We start from the raw sequence: 27803 nt of genomic DNA on the forward strand, positions 1-27803 counted from the left end.
GAGCATAAGTGAGACAGGGACCGTGGGTGTAGTCAGAGTAGGGTGAGGGTCTTGTGGGGGGGAAAAGCAGGGCGGAATATTTACAGTCAGAGCAATGTAACAATGGGCAAAGAAGTCCCTATTGAAACTGTGCTAAGCATTATGCAAAGTCAAGGTCACACTAATTCTCTAGGGAAAGATCCCAGACTAAGAATATAGACATCTTCAGTGAGATCAGTTAAAGGTCAAAAGGCCAGGAGCAACTTGGCCTGGAATGTTTGAGTGTTCTGCAAGGGTATCAGCATAACCTGTGACTCTGCTGTCAGCCCTGGCAATCAGACTACGAACCAGCCCACCTTGAAGGCAGGGCAGGTGGTACAAGTCCACACCCCTATGCCTTTTTTTTGATGTTCTCAAAAAATCCTCAATTGCCTATAAAACCTCTAGACAACACACCACTATGGGCTCTCTTGTCCCCTCCTGGCGTGAGCCGGGAGCTCTGTCCTCTCACTTTATCTCTAAATAAAAGCCTCTGACCTTGCTCTCCTACCTGGAGTGTTTGTGAAGCTCATTCTTCAACTTTGTGAATGAACAAGAACCCCGGCATCATGAGCATGTTCCTTTCCCACCCCACTCCCAACCTGTCCTTATGGGTCCCCCGTTTCTCAGGACAGGTTGGGGGCGGGGCAGGGAAGGAACATGCTCTTTGCTCACCTCCCTGGGGTGATCAAGCGGCCCTTGTGACTAAGGTACGTGGGGATGCAATGCAGCCCCACTGTCCCCGCGCCAGGCAGCAGCGTGCTTTCAGTCACCTCCCTCTGCATCCAGGGTGACTCAGCATTAGCAGAGCTACGTGAAATGGAGTGAAATACCATGACCTGACTTCCTCCTCCCAGAGGCCTCTCCCGGGCTTTGGGCTCTCTGCCTGAGCAACCACGGCAGGTCCCCAGAGGGCTGCCTTTTCCAGGGGCCCTGCCTACCTAAAGGGGCTGGGAGACCAGAAAGGCTGCAAGCAACCCTGCCGGCTGCTGGCCCAGCTGCAGAGGCCCGACGCTGGCTGTTGGCCTGCACCAGAGCTGGAACTCCAACCAGATGTACCCAGGTTGGGACGTCAGGAAAAGGGTTGCTTTTCAGTAACAGCATGACAGGTAAGGCATTGGTTTCTCCATGTGGATTCCAAACAGACTTAGAGATGGCCTCAGAGGAGCCAGTGCTCAGCCAAAGCCCAGAGGCTGGGTGTACCTTTTCCTGGCACCCCTCAAAGAGCAAATACTTCTCCAGGAAGAAAAAGTATATTTTGACCTGCAGACTTTTCACTTGAAAACCTCATTCCTTCATCTGTGAGATTCTCCTCTCTGATGTGAGGCATCTAAACCAGGACAAACAAAACCTCTGACCCCAGGCCTCTCATCCACCTCCCCGCCCTCCATCTCACTGAGCCAGTCCTTCAACTCAGGGCTCACACCCTCTCGGGTGTCTTCCTTCCAGCCACCCTCCTGGCTTCCTTCCCTTTCTTTCTCTCACACCTGGGGCCTTTGATGGGGCCTTTCAACACAGTGCTGTGAACCCACGCCCTCAGCCCCCGCACCCGTCCTGCTGGCTCACCCCACCACCTCAAACCCCAACCAATCTGTTTGCTTTTCTCTGCATTTGCTTATCCACAGTTGTGCCAGAGAAAACCACGGTGGCACTGGAGGTTTACTGTTTCTGGTCACAAATTGCTCCCACTACCAGCAACCCTATTTCCTGTCCCTGGCCACATCCCTTTCTAGTACTGGGGGCACCAATTGCAAATCTTCACCACCCAGACGTACTCTAAGATCTAGGTGGTGGTCAGCATGCAGACCTCTGCAGATGCCCGGATGATAACAGGCAGCCTGGGTGGCAGAGCTGAATGCTGGGGAGCAGGCATCTTACACAGCGATTGGGGCAGTCAGCAAAAGCAGGTAAGGACAGGGCTGCCCAGCACGTGAGGTCCCCCCTGGGGGCTTGCAAGCTGCCTGGGTAAGATCTAAGGACCCTGGGTTCTTGCCCCAACTCCACACATGTAGAAGCTGAGCAAAGAAAAGACTGTTTTCTTTCTATTCTTGTGAAACTGTTCTTATTCCACAAATATGAGGCCTGGAAAATTCAGAAAACACACACAGTTAAATGAGAGGCTCTGCATAAACATGAAAAAGGAAAAATGACCTCTTTCATTCTCAGAAAGGAAATTTCATATTCCATATATTTTTTAAGGGCAACGAACTGGTTTCACCTCTAAGTCAACAGTCAGATATGCCATCTCTAGAAAATGGCATCTTGGAATATGGGTGGGGTGTGCAAAAGCCAGTAACTGATATTTTTCTATTTAATAAAGCCATCGTGTTTTTATAATTGAAATGGAAAATATGACAAAACCCTAGAGGGCTCTCTAATGCCTCCAGGGTAGTCTAGACTCCTGAGGATAGTGTTCAACGGCCTTGGTATCTGGGCTGAGCTGCTGTATTACCCATGACTGGCCATGTGCCCCCAAGCCCCGCACTCCAGCGCATTCTGGGAAGGGCCACTGTTTCCCTGCCTCACTGCCTCTGTAGAATTCTTCTCTCCTTTTCTTGGGCAGCCTCCCCCAACACCCTTTTGTCACCTGGAATTATGGGCTGAACATGTCCCAACCCCAAATTGCAGTGTTGAAGCCTTAACCCCAGTATGATGCTATTTGAAGGTGAGGCCTCTCGGGGGGTGATTAGGGTCATATGAAGTCATGGGGTGGGGAGGTGCTCATGAGGGGATTAGTGGCCTTACAGGGAGAGGACAGAGAGGCCTTGCTCTTCCTCCACGCACAGGAAGCGGGGAAGGCCACGTGAGCACACAGCAAGGAGGCAGCTGGCCGCTAGCCAGGAAGACCTGCTTCTCCAAGAACTGAATCAACTTGCACCTTGATCTGGGACTTCCTGGCCTCTAGAAATAAATGTCTACTGTTTAGGCCATCCAATCTGTGGCATTTATTATAGCAGCCCAAATGGACTGAGACAGCTGGCAAACACCTACTCAGCCTTTAGGATCCAGTGCGATTACCACTCCTCTCCGAAGCCTTTCTTAGCACTTACAAATAAACTGAGTCATTCCCTCTCCTGTGCCATCCAAGTACTCTGGTCCCAGCCTTCTGTAGCTCCTACCGATTGCATAAGACCTATTGATTTGTGTCTGTCTTCCCATCAGGCTATGAGCTCACAGCGGGGGTCTTACCCACCCATGTCATCATTCCCTCACCCAGCCTAGGCCCATCACCATTACTGCGTTTGATATGTAATAGTGCCATGATAATTTAGTCTTTGGAAGAAACAGTTTCTTTGCACATCTCTGAATTTCTTGGTCATTATTAATATTACCACAAAGACAGCCTTCATTATTAAGAATAGCAATGGAACTATACCCATAATTAATCAGTATTACATAGTGCCCATGGGCATGGGACTATAGGGTTAAAGAGAATATAGGTCTAGAATAAAATCCACACCTAATCCCCAACATCAAGGACTTTGCAATCTGGTCAGGGTGGCAAGACTGACACTGAACAGAGCCATGTGATTTTGAAGTTAGAGAAAATAAAACAATGACAAACAAGCAAGCATTCAGTGATTCTGATGCAGCGGGTCCCAGCTCAGCAGCTCTTGCACACAGTACCTCCTGCATCACAGCCGTCCTCCCAGCGTGGCAGCTACAGGCCTGGGGATGGGGTCTCCCTGAGGACACCTGGACATCTGAGGGCATTTGAGCTGGCCTCAGTATCAGAGCTGGAAGATTGGCTCCTCCACTTTGGGGTACACTCTCGTAGAGGCCTCCCCAAGTATCACACAGCTAGAGAAAGTTTTGTGTCATACTCTCTGACCTCGGAAACCAGACAAGGAGTCCAGGGAACTTGGTCAGGATGGCTTCAAATAAGGTTTGACACACTGTACTCTGATCCCTACATCTCTCTAGTGAGACTTTGTCTCTGGGTCAAGTCAGTTGTGTCATTTCTTATTTCCTTGCAGAGTTCTTCATGGAGAATTGCTTCATTCTCCTTATGTTAGTTCAGGTCCTCCACCTTCCCTGGGGCCAAGGACATGTTCCAGGCCTCACCTGTCACTGGGGCACTGGGGGAGGATGGCATGCCTAGAGCACCACCCTGTCCTGACTTCACCAGGGATGTTCTCAGCAGGCCTGAGGTCGTCAACTTCTATCTTGAGTGCCTCTCCTGCTTCCACGCATGGTGTGCCCAAGGTCTGTGGCTCAGACCACTCATGTCACAGCTACTACTAGACCGCTGTTCATGAATCTAAGGCCATTTCCGATCTGTCTTCCCTGTCTCTGCCTCTTGCAAGTTACCTTCTGCATCATGTTGGGTATGCAGCTGGCTCAGGAAGGAACCATGACCTTGGGCCGAGCAGCTCTCCTCCCCTGTGGCATTTCTGGAAGAAAGCTGGCAGCTGGAGACTGTCTGCTGGTGACACTTGCAACAGCTGGGGGAATAAATCCTTCTTTCCCGAAAGGGAAGTTGGGAGGGATATCTCCAGCATGAATATACTTATGTACAAATACTGTGAGTGTTGACCTTTAGCATCTTCCTCACGTCCTATGAGGATGAAAGTAATGGGACATGGAATTGGTATTAATGTTACTTTGACTTTCAGGTCCATTCTTCTCCCTCAAGGGAGTCCACAATAAAGTGAAGTTCACCCATCCAAGGACCACTTACTCCGATGGGAGACTCCCCAAGCCTTTCTTTCCTGTCACTCCCTTCACTTTCTTTTCTGCCTCTCCCCTACTTGTTCCCACTGCCAACACAGGCTGTCAGAAGAAATCAAAAGTGGTGAAATGCAAACCAGTCCACAGCCAGCTCTGGTCAGAGGCTCAGCTGATGGGAAGTGGCAGCTGCTGTACTGGCCAACTTGATTTGGAAGGATTTCCAATAGCCTCTTCTTGCTTCTGTTCCCTTGGGTAAAACCTAGAGTTGCCTACCTGTCCCGACCTGCAGGACTATCAACGGGGGTCGACGACCTGGAGGAGAGAATTGAAAAAAAAAAAAGAGAGAGAGGCAAGGGACACAAAGAACGACCAGCAAGACAGGATGTCTGATCAAGCTGGCACAGTTTATTGTTTGCAGGCTCAATTTATACAGGTTAGCAAGTAAGGAGTGGGTCAGGAGATAATTGGACCTTAGGTGGCGCCGGCGGGGAGGTGTAGAGGGGTGATTGGGTCTTGGTTGGTGCCGGCGGGAACGGAGGACCCGGAAGAGAAGTGGGGAGTTCGCCATTTTGGGGGTAGGGGCCCTTGGGAGGGAGGTTTTAAGGGAGGGACTTTCCCCTGGGGCAGAGGGTGTTTCTTGATTAACAAAGGACAGGAAAAGCACATGTTGCGAGGTAGCCTAACCACTAGCTCTAACCTAGAAAAGCACATGTTGCGAGGTAACCTAACCACTAGCTCTATCCTAGGAGTTCACTAAATGCGTTTCTTGGTAATAGGGGAAAACTTGTTTCTAACGCGTGGATGGATTCATTGTTGCTGACTTTACAGGAAAGACTTTACTCAAACGTTGCTGTTGTCTTAAGGCTTTTGTGACCGAGTCTGCCTAAAGGCCCACAGGTTTGCTCCCAACACCTACCTGTGTAGTTACAGTATCTCCTCAGGGTGCTCTCCCAGTATCTCTGCTACAGAGTCAACACGAGGCTCTGGTGACCCATGACAGCTCCTTTATAACACACCTCCCCTCTGCCCAAAAACAGCCCCAAAAGAAAATCCATATATTCCAACAATGTAAAATACGACATGGACTCCACACTGAGATTCTTCACTAATTCTCCATGGAATCATGTAACAGAGCTGATGACTTCTCTGCTATGGTAATATATGGATGAGTCATAGCCAGGATACTCAGCTAGAGCTCCGCAGAGCTGCAGAAGCTGGAAACATGCCCAGGGAGGGCTCAGCCTCTCTTAATATAATGCTCCTCTTGTTCCAGACCCACCAGGGGCTGGGCCTCCATGACATTTTAGCTCTAGAAGGGTTCCCCTCCCATTTCCAATCTCCATCACAGACATGCGAGTGCCTGAAATTCCCACCTCTAGTGACTCACTCCTTTCGGCTCCTATCCAGAGTCCTTCTCTGACTTCACCTTTGCTCAGCATGAAGATGCCCCTGGAAGGGTGCTGCTTTAAGCCGCAAAGTGTTAGTTCTAGAAGGATCTTAATGACAGCTAGCTCTGTGTGCCTGGGGGCCGCAGTCATGGCAGAGCCTGGGAAGCCACAGGATAAAGAGGAACAGGGACTTTCCTGGGCTCAGCAGAGAAAAATTTTCCTTACACTGGAATGCACTTTAAAACATAATTTTTATGTTAAACAAGGATACAATGTGGTACAGAATGCCAAATTTGTGTGAGTTTTTAAAAGGGAGTGAAATGTGTTGGCCAATCCTGGGCAGTGTCTAGTATATGAGGTCACTCCTGATGGTGGTTGTGGGTACTCTGTTGGAAAGTTTGGGAAAGCACTGCCTTTAAAACAGCAAGCTCCTGCAATTCCATCTGGGGGTATTAGGATTCTGACACCAGTTATGATGTGTGCTTTTTCCACCATACCAAGCAGTTAACAAAATTCTGACACTGTCTACCTGGAGATAGCATCAGATCCCACAGGTTAAGGGCCCGGTCCTACAAGACTGCCCCCCAACATTTCAGATGCCAGCTGCAGATCCGGGTTGTCACCTGTGCTTCTGACTTGCTATAGATCAGAGATTCCCATGACCTCTTCCATGGGTTCAGTTAATTTGCTAGAGTGGCTCACAGAACTCAGAGGTACATTTTACTTCTTTACATTTACTAGATCATGAAGAGATGTAACTCAGGAACAACCAGGTGGAAGAGAAACAGGGAAAGATATGGGAAAGAGCTCAGAGCTTCCGCACTCTCTCTAGACATGCCACACTACTTGAATCTCTACTGTGTTCATCAACCCATGTCCTTTGAAGCTCTTTAAACCCTCTCCTTTTGGGTTTTTATTGAGGCTTCATTTCAAAAGAGTTACTGATTAAATAATTGGCCATTGGTGATTGAACTCAACCTAAAGCTCTTCTCCTCATCCCAGAGGGGAGGGGAGGGAACTAAAAGTTCCAGCTCTCTGATCACATGGCCTCCCGCCCCCACACCCTTGCCGCCCAACCAGCCCTCACCCTTTGGTTACCTAGGGGCTTTCCAAAACTTGCCTGATTAACACAACAAGAGACGCCTTTGTTGTTCCTATCTCTTTGGAAATTCCAAGAGCTTTAGGAGCACTGTGCCAAGAACAGAGACAAAGATCAAATATATATTTCTTATTATAAATTATAATATCATGTAATACCCAAATGAACTGAAAACAGGGACACACAGATATTTCTACCCCATGTTCATAGCAGTATTATTCACAAAAGCCAAAAGGTGGAAGCAACCCAAGTGTCCCTTGGTGGATGAACAGATAAACAAAATGTGGTCCATCCATGCAATGGAATACTATTCAGCCCTGAAAATGAAGGAAATTCTGACACATGGCACAACATGGATGAACATTATTTTAGGTGAACTAAACCAGATGCAAACAGGCAAATACTGAATGAGTCTACTCATATGAGGTTCCCAGAGTGGCCAACTTCTTAGAAACAGAAAGTAGCATGGGGGTTACCAGGGACTAGGGGGATGGGAAATAGGAGTTAGTGTTTAATGTATACAGAGTTTCAACTTTGCAAGAAGAAAAGAGTTCTGAAGATGGGTGGTGATGATGGCCACACACAACGTGAACTTACTTAACAGTACTGAACGGTACACTTAGAAATGGTTATAACGATCGAGTTTATGTTATGTCTGTTTTTACCACAAGTTTAAAAAGGTGGGGAGCCTGTGACACTGGAGTAGAATTTCAGGATCAGGTCCTCACACCCATAGTGTCCATCTGCAAGTGTCATAAGCCAGGTCAGAGGGTGGCAGGCAGTCATCTCTGAGTGCCTGGCAAATTAGCGGTGGGGCCGAGCCCAGGCTTCCTGAATTCTACATCGGTGCTCTTTCCTCTAAGCCCATCATTGTTCTCCATGCTGACAGCAGAGACCCAGGTGACAAGCACAGTCAGTTCAGGTAAATGCGACAGTTTCAGTTCCCACTACCACTGTGCTGGTCCAAGCCCTTGCCACCTGAACCACTACCACAGCCCCCTGATTTGCCTTCCTGACTCTGGTGGAATGCATTCTGCATGCATTACTACACGATAGGGCTAACCACGTCATCCCCCTGCCTCCACACTGTCAGTGGATTCCCATTTTCAAGAAGTGTCAAAAAATTTTCATCTTAAATGCAACTCAATCAATTGAGAATGGCATGTGTCAAATTCCCCCAGAAGCAGATGCCACGATTTAATTTAAGACGTAGGAGATTTTTGGAGAGAAATACCTGTGAAGGATAAGGTGGTGGAAAGAGGGAGGCATTCAGACCACAATGCAGGTGTGACAAGTGTGAAGGGGGAGGAGGGAGGGTCAGGCAAAAGGACCCTCACGCCTCAGAGCGGCCCTCAGCAAGTCTCAGCCTGATTGATGGGGTCCTTTGGCCAAAGGTGCCCAGAAGAGGAGTCCCCCGAGGGCTCTAGTAGCCCTGCCATTGGCCAGGAGCAGCCAGAGGAGCGAGGCCAGGTGTGAACAGCAGGAGGGACCCAAAGGTATGGCTGCGGAGGGCGTCAATCTGAGCAAGTACCTCCATTAGCTGCCACAGGACACTTGGTAATTTTGTGTTTGTATGCTGAGAAGCAGACGGATTCGGAGGCCATACTCAGACCAGGGGGAAACGCCACCATCACTGCTGGTATTTTTCTGGGTTTGTGTGGCAGGGTAGATGCATGAGAGGGATGAGCCATGGCACAGGAGCAGCATATGTGGCATTCCTTCTCTTAACCTATTAGATAGAGTCAAATTCCTTAGGCTGCCATTCAAGATCAGCTTTCACCTGGTTCTGTGTCCGCTGAAATGCTATGCAGCCCTCAAGGCAAAAGCTGCTTCTTCCTTAAAACCTTTTTATCATCTGTCTTTCCTCAGCATCCTGGACCCTCTGAGCTATTCCTAGGGCACCTATTAAATTATGCCTCTTATCTTGGCGTGTATGAGCTTTCTCTTTTTCCCTAGACAGCTTCTGAGTGTCGGCTTCATTCATTCTCACCGTGCTGCTCGTAGTGGCATATTCTGTTACCACGTCAATGGCATTGATGTCAAGTCTAGTCGAATTAAATTAACTTTCTCTAATCAATGGACTCATCAGATGGGAGGACTGAGTTCAATGCCAGTGCCTGGACTGATGCATGGGCCTCTGTCATCCAAGAATACAGATGTGCTCGTGCCACTGAGCAGGGCAAAGACTTTTCCCTCTTCTTTCTCTGCCTGTTGCTCTTACTGGAGATTCACTTGTGGGATGGCTACAGCAAGCAGCCCTGTGGTTCAGTATGAACAGCCCTTAAGGAGAGGCACCTTACAGCCGAGCACAACATAAAGACCAGTGAAATAACTTTTAAAATAACCTTATTAAAAGCCCTACATGTAAACAAAGATATTCAATAATCCTTCAGGAACACATAAAGTAAGGCCTGTCAATAAATAAAGCAAGAAGAGGGGAGGAGAGCAAGACCCTGGAGACAACATGCGCTGCTCCAAGGTTCTGCCTCGGGCCAGCATCAGCCCCAGAAGGGGTCCCAGGTCACTGGGTTTGAAAGAAATGTCTGTTCACTCCATTTCCTCCTCTACAGGTCTCTTGCTCATCTGCTGAGGTTTCTTCTAGCACCCCATCTCCCTCTGCTCTTGGTCAGCCCGGTTCAGCCATTACCACCAACTACATCACTCTGAAATGGAAATGCCCAGAGGAAGACCCCTCCTAAATGTGCAGAAATGGGTATAATGAGCTATCTAGTTCTTTCCCCTTTAAAGAAAAGAAAAGAAAAGCAGAAATGAAAAAGAGCCAGAGCCTCTTCAGGAAGAAATGAGCTATCTTCATGGAAGCATGCGATGTATGCCAGAAATAACCTTCCGAGCGGAAATTTGATGACTGCCTTATTCAAAATATTTACCAAGACTGAAAATACACTGTCAGGGTATTAGAGAGCACACAGTTGTATTTTGAGGGAAAAATAAGGCATCATGAATAGCAAACATAATCTTTAATGACGTATTTTTAAGAAAAATTGGGTGCTCGTGATTTGTCATTGAGGCGTGGGTGGTAGCTTGATCCAATTGGCCTCTTCTGCTCCTGCACCACACTTGGTGTTTCTGAAGGGCTCCCACAGGGCTGCCACCCTGGCCTCACTCTGTAGACCCCCGAGCACAAGGAGCACGGAGCCAACGACCTCCCAGTGCACACGGCTGCCCCACAGGTCCTCATGGGCTCCCTGGATTCCCCTGCCCATTTCTCAATGTGACGACCGGCCGTGGCAATCCACGCTTCCTGGTGGTGACGTTAATGGAGCCCTGTCACATTCAACAGGGCAGCCAAGCCTGAGGCAAAAGCACAGCCCACTCTAGTGCTTTTCTGCAAAATAGGACGCCAGCTGATGGGTTCCTCCAGCCTCTCAGCCTCTCCCTCCCCTCTCTTGGCTCCAGATGATCTCTGCTGTCACCCGCTTCCCTCCCCAAGGGGCCAGTGTGGCAGTGGCACAGAATCTAAGGATGTCACCCAATTCTATTGGGTGAGGCAGGTGTGACTCCTAAGAACCACACTGTGCAGGTTGCTGACAACCTGTGAGGTCTCCGTTCCTCGGCTACTGCCTGTTGGTGGCCCCCAGTGCCAGACAATGGGAGAGTCAGGCTGGTCCCTGACTTCAAAGGAAAACCTAGACAAGACAGAGACACAAAAGAAACAGAGACAGAGGCACAGAGAGACAGTAACATGGAAAGACATAGACAGAGGGAGAAGGGGATTAAAGCAGGTGAAAAGAGGAACAGAGACATAGAAGAGAGAGAGGGGGAAAGAGGCGATTGTGCAGGATGTCATTCCTTTTGTCTCTCTGGTGGCTTGAAAGTTCCTTTAAAATGATTTATTCTCTTTCCTCTCCAGAGAGCAGCTGCCGTGATTAATCAGCCATGCGCATCTGCATGTCAGAAGAGAAACCCCCGCTGGCAAGTCAGCCCTGCTGGCCCAGTGCAGAGCCCTCCGCAGCAGGTGGGGGCACGTGCTGCTGTGGCTCACTGGTGAGTGGGCGGTTCCGAGGGGCCACTGTGCACTAGTCACCACTTCCGGGTGGCAGGTGACAGCTGGGGACTAGCAGTCACAGTGCACACAGGCAGGTGTGAGGGAAGTGGTGTCCCCTCAGAGGCAATCCTGCCCCTCCTGAGCCAGCCTTGGTTCTCATTACAAGTCCCAGCCCCTCCCTGGAGCTCCAGCTTCAGAATCCAGAGCCTGAAATACAGGGTGGGGAGCTAAGGCTGAGGAGGAAGCAATTCTCCCACTTGTGAAAGGGATATCCAGCTGGCCAGGTTCTGTCTTGTTCAGTTGACCAAGGTTTGAACGTTCCTCATCCACTTCTCGTGTAACCTTGTGTGACAAGTCACACAGCCTCTGACATGTGTGTGAAGAAAGACAATGCCTATGTAATAGGGTTGCTTTGAGAATTAAGCTGTGTTGATACAATCAGTGGAGCCCATTGAAGCAAGACTGCTTTAAGCAAGAAGCACTTCAGAAAGCAAACAGCTTGGTCTGAGGGCTGCAGCTCATTTGTAGGGTGGGGGGATGGGGGTGGCAGGACGGGCTCCGTCAGGCATCAGACACTGAAGCCCTGGCTGGAAAGGCCATGTGCTCAAGGTGCTAAACCAGAAAACACGTGGAAGATGACACAGATTGCACAGCCAGAAAGGGAGAACCCTGCGGCAGGCGATTCGCTGGAAGCCAGCTTCTGGAAGGATAGATTCCTGGAATGACCACGGCCCAGATTACCTACGCAACAAGCTCATTTTAAGAACAGTCTTTTGGATGATGACCAGCAAGTTTTAACATAGTAACATAGTCCTCGTGATTTCAGCGCTCTGCATGGGAAATGTCCAGGGGCTCCTCGTTTCTTTCTAATCCTTTGTAAAGCCATTTTCTGTTTTGCCAATATTGTAGCATTTTAAGGACCCTGTCCCCAATTCTACTGAATTCAGTGAATTACCAAAAACAAGTTTTAGCTTTTCATGAAGTTTCTAGCAATAGATTTGAAATCTCTGCCTTAGATTTGGCAATTTCCAAGGGGTTTTAATTGACTTATTCTAATTTCAAGGAATGTCAGTTTGCAGCCTCAGCGCCCTGCTGTGGTGACTTGGAGGAGGGGGCCAGGCAAGAGGCCACGGGCTTGGGGCGGGGGCCCCATTGGGAGGTGGAGAGGGAACGCAGCACAGGACACTGCCAGGCTGCCCATCCCTGAGCAAGGAGAGGCTGGGGAGCAGGCAAGGGGGTGTCTGAGAAGCTTGATAATCAAAAAGTTGACGGTCAGCCGCATTCAGGGAATAGCTGCTCCAGCTCCAGGCCTGAGGTGACAAGTTATCTTGACTAACTTGTCAGAGACCCTAAGCCAGAATCACCTAGATAATCCACCCTGAGTTCCTGACCCCAGGACCTGTGTTGAGATAATAAGTGGTTACTGTCATTTTAAACTTACATTTTGGGATCGTTAGAAATGTAGCCTGACAGAGGAGGAGACAGAATTGCCCAGAAAGGAGAGGAGAAGCAGAGAAGAATTGGGGGCCTGGACCCCAGGAGCACCGACTCCCTGGGGCCCCAGGGGCTGCCAGTGCACCTGTAGTGAATCACTGTGAGCTCCTTAAATAGGTGAAAGGAACATGTATTTTATAAGTTGGGAAATTTAACAAACGGGTCATTAAGGAAATGATTCTTAGATGAATTGACTTTCAGTGAACTGATTTTCTGGGACTAACCTAGCTAGAATAGTAGAGTGTTTTTATCCATTGGAATCATAGAACCTGGGTTTCAGGAAGCATTTCAATTGAACTATGCTAAATGGGGCTGATATAAATAAGTATGAAGGTAGGAAGTAACTGAGATAGAACCTTGGGAGATATAATCTCCCTATCACAGAAGTCTTTGTGATGGAGCTGTCCTGCCGGCAGCCAGCAGCGGGTGCTGCCACTCTCTGCCTCTCCCCCTTCCCTTTCCCCATCTTCCTCTTCCTCTTTCTCCTCCTCCTTCCTCTCTCTCCCTCTTTTCTCTCCAAGTATCTGGGTCATTGTAAAAAAAAAATGTAATGAAGTCCCTATCCATAGGTGACAGTACTTATGCTTTTTGATTCCTGGTCATCTGTGATTATGTTTGGGAATACATTTACTTCTACAGGATGATGATAAGAATGTAATTTATAGGTAGAATAAAAAGAGAAATTGGATTCATATGTAACATCTCCACAGATGCTTAAAAGATGGGAACACCACTTTCACAAAGATGCGGAGCCCTGCTTCCCCTCGTAAAGACCCCATGATTGGCAGCGAGCAGGCCAACTCCGGCTGCTGCTGAAGGTTTCTGCAAAGCCCAATTTGAAAACTCCTGTTTCACTCACTACACATCATATGCCACCCTCGGGGCTTTGAGTGGTAAAAACACAACCTCCTTAATCCTCATGACCATCTTCTGAGGAGGGTGTTAGGGAGCCCACTTTAGAGATGGGCAAGCTGATGCTAAGGGACATTAAGTAAACTGTCACAGGTTGCCCAGCTAGGAAGAGGTGGGGCTGTGACACGAACTCTGTGCTTCCGGTCCTGGAGCCCATGGTAGCTCCTGTGAGGTCTGCTTGACGTAAGGTCTGGTGTGTCTTGGGGACCACATTCTCCCCTATCACAGAAGTCTTCCTAGTGGATGTGTAGTGCTGGCAGCCAGAAGAGGGGTGCTTCCAGAAGCACACTGACTTTTGGGAATGTCTAGTGAGGAAGAGCAGCCAAGCTGAGAGTGTCACTGTATGAGGAATAAAGTCCATGGACTTCGGGATTCAGCTGAGATTTCAGCTCTGAGAGGTCTTCCCAGAGCCCAGTGCCTGACTCCAGGCCCCAGGGGCTCTCTTAGCACTTTCTGCCTCATTTTGAGATTCTCTCTTTTGTTTTCCACTCAAGACCCCTTGAGGGCCGGGCCACGACTCCATCTCGCTGGTACCCTGGCCCAGCACCTAGCCCAGGCTGCCATGAGGAAGGAGCTCACTAAATGACTATCAGCTGAACTCAGCCAAAGCAGGAGCGACAGAAGCTACGTCCTGGTTCCAGAAAGGGAGCCCAGAGCATGCAGAACAGAGGACACGTGCGGCTGCCCAGCACAGGGAGCCACAGGCCTGCGAGAGAGCCAGGGACAGCGAGAGCAGGTGGTGGCTCAGCATGATGAGTTCTGCCGCAGCAATCCCTGCGCCGGAGTGTTTACCATTCGCGCCCAGGCACCCGTAGTGAGTCAGGCAGAGGCCTCCGGGAGGCCCCTCCCCGTAATGAAGGGCTCACCTGGGGCCTGCAGGAGTCCTGGTTTGTGAAATCACAGAGGCTCCTGCCTTAACAGGTCTTCCAATAAAATGCTACCAGGGGTTTCCTCTCTTGAATCCTAATTGAAAGGTTGTCTGTGCTACAAAATGCACACCTGGTATTTGTTTTATTTTATTATTTTTATCATATATTTTATGTGCCTTCACCCTATCCTCCCCTTCCCCAGAAAGAATCTGTTCTAAGGTGCTTAATATATGTCCTTGGATGAGAAATGATCCCTGAAAACACACAGGATTATTCTATATGTAGATGTTTTTGTAGCTCTAACTTCCTTTCATTAAATACATGGATCTAAACTGTAGTGTTTGATGCATTCTTGATGCATGTATGTATCAGTAACCACCCTGATGAAGACATAGAACATTTTCATCTCCCCAGAAAGTTCCTTCATGCCACTTTCTGGTCAATCCCCAGCCTCTTCAAGGCAACTGCTATTGAGATTTCTACATGCCATATTCATTTGCCCTGTTCTTAAAGTGGGGTCATACAGTATATGGTCTTTTAGGTCTGGCTTCCTTCAAGCAACACAATGTTTTTAAGAATCATCCATGGAACTTACTCCTTTGTGTCACTGAGCAGTTTTCCATCATCTGAGTGCATATATACTTTTCCCATTCATCAGCTGATGAACATTTGCGTTGGCTCTACTTTTTGACTATTATGAATAAAGCTGCTATGAACATATGTGCACAAGTCTCTATGTGGACATATGTTTTCATTTCTTCTCGATAAATACCCAGGAGTGAAATTGCTGTCATTGGGGAAGTGTATGTTCATTAACTTCCTAAGAAACTGGGAAATTGCTTTCCAAGTTGTTTGTGCCATTGGATATTAAGTTGTGATGTATGAATGTTCTATTCTGGGTGGGTGTGTGAGCATATCTCACTGCAGTTTTAATTGGCATTTCCCTGATGACTTACAATATTGTGTACCTTTTCATGTGCTTATTGGCCATTTATATGTCTTCTTTTATAAAGAGTCTAGATCCCTTGATCACTTAAGAAACTGCGTTGTTTATACTTTTATTGTTGGGTTTTAGAGTTCTGTACACATTTTAGGTTTATGTACTGTAGATGTTTTCTCCTTGTATATAGCTTGCCTTTTAATTTTCTTAATAGAGTCTTTTGATAAGCAGATGTTTTTTATTTTAATGAAGTTTATTATTGTATCAGGATTTTTTGTTTTGTTTTGTTTTATGGTTGTGTGTTGCTGTCTTGCCAATGGGTTTCAGCCCCCGGCAAGTTCACTATGGATTCAATGTGACCAAAGAAATGACAGTAGAACGTTCTTGGGGTTAAAAGGGTTATACCCAACTTTATTTCCATGGTGGCAAGTCAATCACTAAAATCCCATCCACTCAGAGCAAGTCTGCATGCAGCAAGCCAGTCTCTGCCTCTGGGCCCCTCTGTCCTCATAGGTGTCCCGCACAGCCATCCCGCACAGCCGTCGTCTGGGCCTCTGTCCTCTGCTCTGCTCTCCTGCAGCCTTGCAGCTGTGCCACTGTGTCGCCCAGAGGACTGGGCAGAGCTCTTTATATAGAGTAAGTAGCAATGTATTGCCCACACGTGTGTAGTGAGCTAGCCAACCAGGGCCAGGTGAGAGTCCTGGCTATAAGAAACTTCACTTTATCCACAATTGGTACTTTTTTGGTATTACCTAAGAAATCTTTGCCTATATTCATCTAAGTTTATGAAGATTTTCTCCTGTATTTTCTTTTAGAAGATTCATATTTTAAGCTTTTTATGTTTAAAGCTATGACCCATCTTTATTTTTATGTGTAGTATGGAGTGTTCACTTTTCTTTCCATACAGTTGTTTAGCACCATTAGTTGAAGATTCCTTTCCCCCACTGAATTTCCTTGAGGCTTATGTCCATAATTTACATAAATAGTATTGTGCTACAATTTCCATTATGTTTCTTAATTTTTATTAAACTCAATGTTTGTAAGATCTATTCATATTGCTATATTCAGTCATTTATCCATCCATTCATTGATTTAATCATTCAATAAGTGGTGATACAGTGGGGAATAAAAGAGAAAATACCTCTTTTCTCATGAAGTTTATAATCTAGTGAGGATATTGACTGAAACACACACACACACACACACACAAGCATGTGTGTGTATATCACACATACGGATTGAGTCCGTGAGAAGAGCTGTAAGGGAGAATAAAACAAGAGAAGCAGAAAGAGCTTTAGCAGGAGATGCTGTTTAAATGAGGTGATGTCCAGGAAATCTCTCTTCAGGACTTGACATGTCAGCAGATTGGTGAATGAAGTGAGGGGGTGAGCCATGGCCTCATCTGGCCCTGAGTTGAGCAGATTCTCCTGGAAAAGCTATAAGGCTAGAGTGACTGGAGGCAGGGAGTGAAGGAATAGAGGATAGGAAATCAGTTCAAGGACTACATCATGTAGGGCCCTAAAGGCCAAGGGCAGGGCAGCGGGTTTGATTTTAAGAGTGCTAGGAATCCATTGGAAGATTTGTTTGTTTTTTTATAGACTTAATTTTTTTATAGTAGTTGAATATTCACAGCAAATTGAACAGCAAGTACAGAGTTCCCATATGCCTCCAGCTCCCACACATGCATAGCTTCTTCCCCTATTATCAGTGTCCTTTGCTAGAGTGGGACATTTGTCACAATGGATGAACCTATGCTGATGTATCTTTAACACTCAAAGTCCATAGTTTACATTAGGGTTCACTTTTGGTGTTACACATTCGAAGGGTTTGGATAAATGTATAATGATGTGCATTGACCATTATCGTATCATACAGAATAGTTTCACTACCTAAAACTCCTCTGTGCTCTGCCCATTCTTCCCTCCTTCCCCCCAACTCCTGACAACCACTGTTCTTTTTAGTGTCTCCATAGTTTTGCCTTTGCCAGAATGTTATAGATTTGGAAACACACAGTAAGCAGTTTTGCAGCTTGGCTTCTTTCACTTTGTCATATGCATTTAAGTTTCCTCCATGTCTTTTCATGGCTTGAGAGCTCATTCTTTTCAGTGCTGAATAATATTCCATTTTATAGATGTACCCTTTTTTAAATCCATTCACCTGTTGAAAGACATTTTGGTTGTTTTGGCAATTATAATGAAGACTTTATAAACATTTATGTGCAGGTTTTTGTGTGGTCATAGTTTTCAACTTCTTTTGACAAATACCAAGGAGTATGTTGCTGGATCATATGGTAAGAATATGTCTCGTTTTGTAAGAAACTGCCAAACTGTCTTCCAAAGTGAATGTTCTATTTTGTATTCCCATCAGCAATGAATGAGAGTTTATATGTTTATATTGCTCCACATCCTTATCAGCATTTGCTGTTGTCAAGATTTGGATTTGGGCCATTCTAATAGTATAGTTGCACCTCATTGTTTTAATTTGTGTTTCCCTGGTGATGTAGAGCATCTTTTCATCTGCTTGTTTGCCATCCATTTATCTTTTTTGGTGGGGCATCTTTTAAGGTTCATGGCCCATTTTTTTAATCAGCTTGTTTGTATTCTTACTGAGTTTTAAGAGTTCTTTGTGTATTTTGGACAACAGTCCTTTATCAGATGAATCTTTTGCAAATATTTTCTCCCAGTCTGGTTTGGCTTCTCATTCCCTTAACATTGTCTTTTGCAGAGCAGATGTTCTTAATTTTAATGAAATCCAGCTTATCAATAATTTATTTCATGGATCATATCTTTGGTTTTATATCAAGAAGTCATCATCATATCCATGGTCATGTAGGTCTTCTCCTATGTTATCTTTTAGTTTCTAGTTTTGCCTTTTACATTTAGATCTATGATCCATTTTGAGTTAATTTTTGTGAGGGCTGTAAGTTAACTTTGGAAATGCTGTAATCTGTGTCTAGATTCATTTCTTTGTATATGGATGTCTAGTTGTTCCAGCACCAGTTGTGGAAAAGATTATCTTTGCTCCATTATATTGCCTTTTCTCCTTTGTCAAGATCAGTTTACTATACCTATATGGGTCCACTTCTGGGCTCTCTATATTGTTCAACTGATCTACTTTTCTATTCCTGTGCCAATACCACACTGTTTGGGTTACTGTAACTTTGTAGTTAGTCTTGAAGTAGGGTAGTGTCAGCCCTCATACTTTATTTTGGAAGGTTTTGAGCAGGAGAGTGATGTGATATGTTTTATGTATTTAAACTATTTGAATACTGTGAGAAGAATGGGGGGAGGACAAGCATGGAATCTGGGAGAGAGGGTAAAATAACAATTCAGGTAAGCAGATAATAGGATTGAGGTTTAGTCCAGGGTGCTAGTAATAGATATATTAAGTGGTCAGATCCTAATATACTTTGAAAGTAGCACTAGTAAAATTTGCTAATGAATTAAATATTGGGTGAGGGTGGAGAGGGTGAGGCATCAAAGATAATGCTGAGTGTTTGAATATGGGAAGAATAGGTCTAGAGTGGTCCTCGGTGCTCCCATCAGCCAGCCCCTCCCGCTGATTCTCAAGCCCATCTTCCCTGTCCGCTCAGTCCTCTCTCTTCATCTTCGGTTTTCCCCTCTGCTGGATCTAACTCATCACACTACCAGTGTATCGTTAGTGGTCCTTTAAAATCTGCAGGGAAACAAAACCCTATTTTGACTTTCCTTCTTCCTAACATCTCATTTCTCTTCTTTTACAGCAAAATTCCTCCAAAGCATTGCCTATATCACTCACTCCCTCCAATTCCTCTCCTTTCCTTCTCCCATAAGCCCACTCCAGTCATCTGGTTCTGCCCCAACCAAATCCACTTTGGAAGTAGAACGGTAGAATTTGCTAACGTAAATTGTTTTTTTCCAGGTCATCAATGACTGCCATATTCCTAAACCCAATGACGAATTTTCAGTACTTATTTTATTCTATCATTTAAAATGATTGTTGTTGTCACCCTCCTCCAGGAAACACTTTCACCTAATGCTGCTCTCTCCTCGTGTTTCTCCTGCTCTCTGGCCATGGTGGGCGGCTCTAAGGTTCCATCCTTGGACCACTATAGTATCCATAGTCACTCTGTGAGCTCAACCAATACCATGATTTATTTATTCATTGATGACATCCCAGTATTGGTCTCCAGACGGTACCTCTTTCCTGAACTTCAAACTCACATATTCAACTGCATCTTCAATTTCTCCACCTGAATGCCCAACAAACATCTCAAACTTTACATGTCCATGAACAAATGTCCAATCTTTCATTCCACACATGCTCCACATAGTTTTCTCTTAAGGGATCATCACACTCTTTCTGTTGTTCAGAACAAAAATCTTAGATCCTTTCTTAATTTCTTTTCCCCTCAAATTTCACATGCAATGCATCAGGAAATTCTGTGTTCTCTACCATCAAAGTACATCCAGAACTGACCTACTCATCACCACTATCACTGAGCTCAAAAGCCAATCTGTTGCCGGCACTTGCTTTAATTCTACATTTATTCAGATCTTATGTTATGTCCTTTAATAATGCTTAAGACATTTTTTCATAAAGTTTTTTTATTTTTTTACCTTCTTCACTAGGTTAATTTCTAGGTACTTCTCACTCTTGTTGCTGTTGGAAAATGTACTAATTTTCTAGTAAATTTTCTAGATGTTTGTTTCTGGTAGAGGTATATATGTAAATTGATCTTGTATTCAACTACCTTTCTGAACTCTCTAAATATGCTAATAGCTTGCCTATTGAATCTTGTAAATTTTCTATGAAGACCACCAGGAATAGTGACAACTTTGTCTCTTCCTTTTGAAACCTTAAATCTTCTTTTATTTTTGTCCTATTGCATTTTCTGGTAGCAACATTTAAATGCAAAACAAACACAACCTCAGATGAAATTTAGTTTAACAGTACACTTTATTTGACCAAATCTATCTTAAACAATAGGATTTTTCTAAGTTATTTACTCATCCTTTCTTCCTATATCTTATTGCTTCCTCCTGGATTTATTTCTTTTCTTTGTGGAATACTTCCTTATAGAATACATTTACTGAATGTTAAAAGTTACGAAGCCTTGTATAATTGAGAATATCTTAATTTCATCCTTACATTTAAACAATTGTTTCCTGTGTATCAAATGCTAAAGTTGATGATTTTTGCCTTCAGGTTTAGAGTATCTATGTGCTTCCTTCTCAAATCTGACTGTATTAATAGTCTATTTTTTCTTACTTATTTTTAATCTAATATTTTATTTTTAAATAGACTATTCATAGTTGTTTATACTTTGTTTCAGATAATCCCAGTGTCTGAAGTCTTTGGAATCCAAATCTATTTTGGCTTGTTCCTCTGATTCTCGTTTAGGGAAGCTAAGTTCCTCATGATTTTGGTATATCCATATATTTTTAAATTATAAGCTCCTATTTGGCTGAATTTAACCTGAAGGGCCTGAATCTGAGATGGTTTCCATCAAAAAAAATTTGTGTTTGATTCTTCTGGACACCCAAAGTTGCTACACATGAAACTATTTTAATTTAATTATAAATTAATGTCTCTCTGACCACTCAGGAAGTATAAATTCAACACCAGATGCAGGCAAGGAAAGGCCAGTGACTGCAAATTTTCAGGGGATTATTACTAGGGTTTCTTCCACCTGACATCAAACTGGAGACAAATGTGTTTCCTGACTACTTTTTTCATCTTGGGAAAGTGGAATTGTTTTAAAAGCCAACACTTTCACTAAAAGTATGGCCGTGTTGAGACCCCAGCTGCCTAGGAAGATGTCCAGGGGTCCTCCGATCTTTCCAGTTCCTGAAGTCTAATCCCTACTTCCTGTATGATGAGCTATCAGTACTTAAAGTTCTAGGTTCTCGGGATCACCTTGTGTCCTAGAACATTCATGCATTCACTCATAGATGTGTTCAACATATATGTACCCAGACATACTCTGTTCCAGACTTTGTTCCAGCACTTGTGCTCCATCAGAAATAAAACAATCAGAAATCCCTGCCTCATAGAGTTTACATCCTAATGAGGCAGCCTTCATTTCTACCTTCATTGACTACATTTGTTTCAACTCTTCATTTGTTGAGGGGGGAGGTGTATAGGCTAGATTCATTTGCTAATAGATTCAGTATTGTATTTTAGAACATTTAAAATTTTATGCAGCATCAATGTTTTCAACATTGGACAATAAGTAACACAAGATTGTGACCCCAGAGAAAAAGGAAACAAATTATGTGAGCCCTACAATTATACCACCTTATGGTCTGGAGGCAGTTTCTAGGCTAGGGTACAGGGAAGGGGAACCCAAGAAAGCCCAAGTGTACTGCTGAGTGAAAATAGAGGGCAGAGTTTGGGGAAGCAGACGCAGCTAGAATTGGCTGGACAGATGACTGTAGAGGAGGCAGCTGCATGGAACAAGAGCTCTAAAGGGCAGGGGCATCTCCTGCAGTGTGTGACTGAATAGTGGTCTGAGTGTGTGTGAAAGGAAACTCTGGGAAACCAGGGAAAGAATCCTGAAAAGCAACAGACTGAACCATTCCTGGAGTTCTTACAGAGCTGGGAAGAGTTTGCAGTCCCACCAATTTTGAGAGCCCTTATAATACAGAGGGCATTGGGTAGAGTCCTTAGAAGGCCACCTCTCGGTAGTGAGGCTAAGTTGGCTCTAGAGGAGAGACTGCTCTGTACCTACCCTAGCAAACTGGAAAAGCAAACCTCTAAAGGAGCAATCTGATCGCCGTGACTCAGTGACAAGCTAGAACACAGACCAACACTCTTAAGAGGAATACAACTAAATCCAGCATTCACCAACATAAAATTCTTGTTATTCAACATTTTCGATTTACTTAATGTCTCTTGAAATCATACAGTTTTCAGTTATAAGTCAATAAAACTAATTTTCTATGCTAGAATCTGATCAATACAAAAGAAATTTAGAGAGATTAGGTGCCAAAATAAATACTCAGTGTGATATTTGTTCATTTTTAGTATCATACATCCCACAAACCATGAATGACATTATAACCAGTGTTTCTCAATCACTTTTTTCATTATGTCTGCCTAAGGAGAACTTTTAAAACATTTTTTTCTCCAAAATTGCTCCATTCCTCTGAAATTTTAATACCACAGTATATAAAATACTGATACATTTTTATATACTGGTATATGTATATCTGCGCTTTAAACATTAAAAGAGTAAGATTTTTCTGCCCCCTTGGGTGTAATATCATCCCCATTAAGAATGAATGTTTCAGGCCTTATGTAGTTTATTCCCTCAGTCATGTTGAATATTGAAAATGAGGACTTTATGGTTATTTGCCTGCATTTCTATCTTTTAGCAACAATAAATTAGAAATTGAAAATTTTTAAAGCATTTCTAGTAGCATCCAAAACCAAAATATTTAGGGATAAATCTGGCAAAAGATATTAAAAATCTGGACAGTGAAAACTGTAAAACATTGCTGAGAGAAATTAAGCATATAATTTAAATGGAGAGATACATTATGTTCACCTACAGGAAGACTTCAAGGTTGTTATGATACCAATTCTTCTCAAATCAATATATAATTCAATATAAATCCAATCAAAAGCCCATCAATTTTTCTGGTACAAATGAGCAATCTGTTTCTAAGATGTATGTGAAAAATAAAAAACCTAGCATAGACAAAAGAATTTTGAGAAAGAACAAAGTTGGGGGATTTACACTGCCTAATTTTAAGGCTTACTACAAAACTCCATGACCAAGATGGTGTGGTAATTATGCAAGAATAGACATAGGATCACTGAAACAAAATAGAGAGTCCAAAAATACACCGCATGCATATGGTCATCTGCTTTTTGGCAAAGCTGCCAAGGTATTTCAATAGGAAGAGGATAGTCTTTTCAACAAATGGTGCTAGAAAAACTGGATATTCATCTGAAAAATATGAACCTCAACACTTACTTTACATCATGTAAAAAAATAACTAAAAATGGATCATACACCTAAATCTAGAAGCTAAAACTGTGAAATTTCCAGAAGAAACTTTGCAACCCCGAATAAAGAATTATGAGATAGAACCCCAAAAAATGCTCAAACATAAGAGAAAAAAATGGTAACATGAACTTCATCAAAATAGAAACCTTTGAATCTTTAAGACACTATTAAAAAAATTAAAAGACTGGGAGAACATATACATAATAAAATGCAAGTACTCGGAATATATAAAGAATTCTTTTTCAATAAGACAACATAAGAAATAGGAAAAGTATTTGAAGAGTCACTTCACCAAACAAAATATACAGTGACAAAAACATGAGATCATTAGTCATTAGAGAAATGCAAATTAAAGCCACAGAGAAACTAATATATACTATTAGCTAAAAAGAAAACCCACAAAATAGGACCATACCAAGTGTTGACTACCATGTGGAGCAACCAGAATTCTCAAACATTGCTGCTGAGCCTGCAAAATGGTACAGTCACTTTAGAAAGCAGGTTTTTATGAAGGTAAACCTATATTTTCCATATGACCCAGAACAATGACTCTTAGATATTTACCCAACAAAAAGGACAACATTGTACATTAGTGCTTACAACAGTGTAATAACCAAAACTTACAAGCAACTCCAAAGTCTGTCAGCTGGTTAATGGCTAAGTAAATTTTGGTGTATCCATGCAATGTAATACCCCTCAGCAATAAAATGTAACAAACTACTGATACACACTCAGCAACATAAAGGAATCTCAAAACCACTATGCTCAGAAAAAGAAGACAGATGCAAAAGACTACCCACCGTGTGATTCCATTTATATAAAGTTGTAGAATTGTAGAAAAGGCAAATTGAAGTGATAGAGAGCAGATCTAACTTTGGGCTGGGAGCTGGGGAGCATGGGGCTTAAGGGACTTCTGTAATGTTCACTAATGAACTTTTTGCAGTAATGGAATTATTCTAAATCTTGGTATTGGTGGCTATACCAAGATACCCATTTGTTGAAGCTTTTGTCAGTTTTAATTTATGTAAATTATCTCAATAAAACTGCTTTAAAAAAATATCCAGGGCCCTAGCATTTATGCCTTTTCCCAAATTTAGGGGTAGGTGTTTGGAAGGATCCTCTGATCTTATAATATGGGTTCAATAACCTCTTCCCCCTGATTTGCCACAGGTAAACCTGCCCTATACTTCTATCTTCTGAATCTGCCCAGTGCAATGCAACTCACTAGCAATGGGTGGCACCAGCAGGAAGGACTGAAGAATGTTCAGGAGCTTTCTGGTCCTTTATCTTTCATTTGCCCTTTACGCCAGTGAGGCTCTGGGACTTCCTTAAGTTTACCCTCTCCCCTTCGACTGGCTCTACACAGATGCTGCTCTTATTACCCCTATTTTCCCATAAAAGTGCGAGTAATGATGAAGAACAAAGGGAATGGGGAGCTCTAACTCAAAAGCTGTCCCATTCCCTAATACCACAGGATCTGCAATACACCGAGGTCCGCTCTATTTATCTTCCCAAGGTTGCTCACAATTATTACACTAGATCCTGGGAAACATCAGCTGTCTTCTAGCTTCTTGGGTAGAGTTCCAAGGGGAGAACCAGCAGCCTGTGCACATTCATGATCATTGCAGTCTGTGAATTTCAAACTAATTTTTCACCTTGAGTCTTTGTTTGAATAATATGTGGATTTGGACAGTAAACCTATGAAACAGTCACTAGCAGCTCTGCTGGAACTTGAAGTGGAGCTGGGTTCCCAAGTGCTGCCTCAATGGCAGAGTTCAGAAAAGCCAACAAAGATAGAGAAGGCCACCCAGGCTCAGAGAGTAGTGGAATTAAAGGTGTAGGGGCAGAGAAGTGTGTGATGTGCTTAAGGGACGTGAGCAAGCCGGCTGGGTGAGCAGGGGATCGGTGGCAAGGCTGGACAGCTGGGTTGAGGTCAGCTCATGGAAGCTTAGGGTGACAGTGTAGAAATGCTGGAAGCTAAGAGCAGGAACAGAACTTACAGCTTATCGGTCCAGCTTCCTCATTTTACAGTGAGGAAATGAGGCCAAGAATAGCCAGGGACTTGCCCACTGTCACAGTGAGGGAGTGGCAGACCTGAAACCAGAGTTCTGTTCTCAGGATACTCAGAGCAGTATTCGATGACAACAGCAAGGCCTTCTTGTGGTTGTGCAGACTGAAATAGCACATTTTTGTGAAAATGTCTATATATGTAGAAGGAGTATGAAATGAATAGATCATGGGAAAATGACATCACAGTTGGGTTTTTGTACCCCAACATGTAGGAGAGGCTTCTCAGATTAAGTAGATTCACCCATTGTCTTTTCAATAAATTCTGAAATAGGCTTCAGGAGTGAACAATCGGCTGGGCCACTTCCCCAAGCAGGCTGCTTCCTACCTCAAAAGAAGGGGAACATCCCCTCCAGGAAAGCACTTAATCCTGAAATATGAAAACATTGGTTCAAACTCTGGCCTCTGTTTCTAGTGTCAGCTTTAGTTGGTTGTGCAATTTTGGCAATTGATAAATTGCTCTGGTAGAAGACTTTTGAGGATTTTTCTTGCTCTGTGTCTCTACTCTCTGATTATTGACTTTTTTAGGTCACAAAGAGGGAGAGAGACAGAAAATGAGCTTAAGAAATTATTTTCATTCTCAAACTGAGAGCCAAGTAACTTAGCCTATTAATTGTTCTGGAACATTCCATTCTGCCTTTTCTCCTCCAACGCAATCACCTCTTATTACAAGTCAGGCATTGTGGTCTGCAGAAATCATATACCAAATTCCCAGCTTGTCCATTAGTGTCAGGTAACAGACCATTAATAGACTTTTATTAATTGAACATTCATAAGATTGGCAAAGAATACAGACTGGGTCTATGTCTTGATTCCAAGCCAGTCATCTGACGAATGTCTATAGATGACAGTCAACTTCTCATCTTCGTTAGCAAATGTATCTCCATTATGTATTCATTGATCTGATATCAGTGTTAAAAAAAATTCTCCTAAACTCAATGTTTTAATATTCATATTTTCAAATCTTTGGACTGACTGGAGAAATCAAAATGAAAATTTATTTTGAAAGCAGCAAGTGTGAGTGTTGTGTATACATAGACTATGTTTATTAGGTTAAAAATAAACCAACAACGCATCTCATTAAGATATGCTAATACACGCCCCCACCACCCACAACACACTTCTTCCCCAAACTGAAACATGAAAATACAATGTGTATTACCCTGGAAATGATGAGGAAAGAAAATGTTCACTCTGGTTGAGATAATCAACACATACTGATTGCTAGTTTTCTAAATGCTTATGAGTCTTCCGCATTTCTTCCCCAGAATGCAGTATCAGAGTTAATGACATAGCCTAGTTCCCTCTGGTACAGAAGCACCTCAGTCCCTGAAAGGTTTTGCTCCCTTCCTGACTGTTTTTCTACCACAATAATTACCAATAAATCTCTCAGCATGAGAAATAACAGGGCTGAACGACTCTGTGATGAATAAAGAGGGTGGTTGTCTCTTTCCCATTCATCTTGATAATCTTCATTGCTATGTAAACACTAAGACACATTATCATGATTCATGTTGAAGTTAATTCTCAGCTCAGCACTGATTCCAGAGAAAATCTACCTAATAAACTGTTTGATCAGGGTTGAAAGGCAAGAACAAGGAAATGGCAAAAGACCGTGATGTCTGAACTTGTAAGTGAATGTGTGTCAGGGAGAAAAAGCAATGAATCTCTGTGTGATCAGATACGTGAAACAGTGTGTCTAGTAAACAAATACCCTTCTGAGAATGGCTAACTGACTCAATTTTAATCATTCTCATCAGAATCCATGTTAACTTGAGTTAGCAGGCACCAGGTATAAAGAATAAATTCCAGATCCACGATTCATGTATATTTCTTATTTAACATCCTAAAATTTACAAATATGACATCAACATGATCACTGTAGGGGCACCGGAAGGCTGGTGCTAGGTAGATGCTCTAGAAATCTCTGAGAACTGGTAGGATCATAGGCCCGAACAAGTCCAGGTTTCTCTCAGCTAGGCTCAGTTGGAAGAAAATCCTCAGTGTAAGAGATAATTCTCCAGCAGGCACATGAAAGAATCTGTGATTGCCAAAACGTTTCCGGTGAACCACATTTCCGCCCACCGCCCTGGGATAGATGTTAGTGTCCTAGTGCTAGAGAACCAGCCAGAGCAGACAAGACCTGCATGCTGGTCCAAGCCCAGAGGAGACAAGACAAATCCCCAAGGCTTCTTTCCCCTTAGGATTGCATCCATTCTCACTGAATGGGGTTATTTTTAAACACTGATTTAAAATGTACTATAGTCCAGCTGTTCAACATCACAACATAAGGTCAATTTTATGTAGTTGTTCTTCCTTCAAGAGCTAAAGTTAAGTAAACAA

The 27803-nt window shown here is 43.8% G+C and overlaps 1 long non-coding RNA gene across 2 annotated transcripts; it reads left to right on the plus strand.

Annotated features, from left to right (window-relative positions):
* Positions 1 to 669: 669 nt before the first annotated feature.
* LOC140846808 (uncharacterized) lies at positions 670 to 16440 on the plus strand. 2 transcript variants are annotated; one of them, XR_012126244.1, is made up of 4 exons: positions 670 to 1127; positions 1800 to 1925; positions 2582 to 2683; positions 2805 to 3126. It is a non-coding gene; the product is annotated as an uncharacterized lncRNA (long non-coding RNA). The 2 variants fall into 2 exon arrangements; XR_012126243.1 differs by lacking the exons at positions 1800 to 1925; positions 2582 to 2683; positions 2805 to 3126 and adding exons at positions 9747 to 9889; positions 11048 to 11181; positions 14083 to 16440 and having other exon boundaries at positions 676 to 1127.
* The last annotated feature ends 11363 nt before the right edge of the window (positions 16441 to 27803 follow it).

Source organism: Manis javanica, chromosome 16 (genome assembly GCF_040802235.1).
Source record: "Manis javanica isolate MJ-LG chromosome 16, MJ_LKY, whole genome shotgun sequence".
In the NCBI taxonomy this organism is placed as follows: Eukaryota; Metazoa; Chordata; class Mammalia; order Pholidota; family Manidae; genus Manis; species Manis javanica.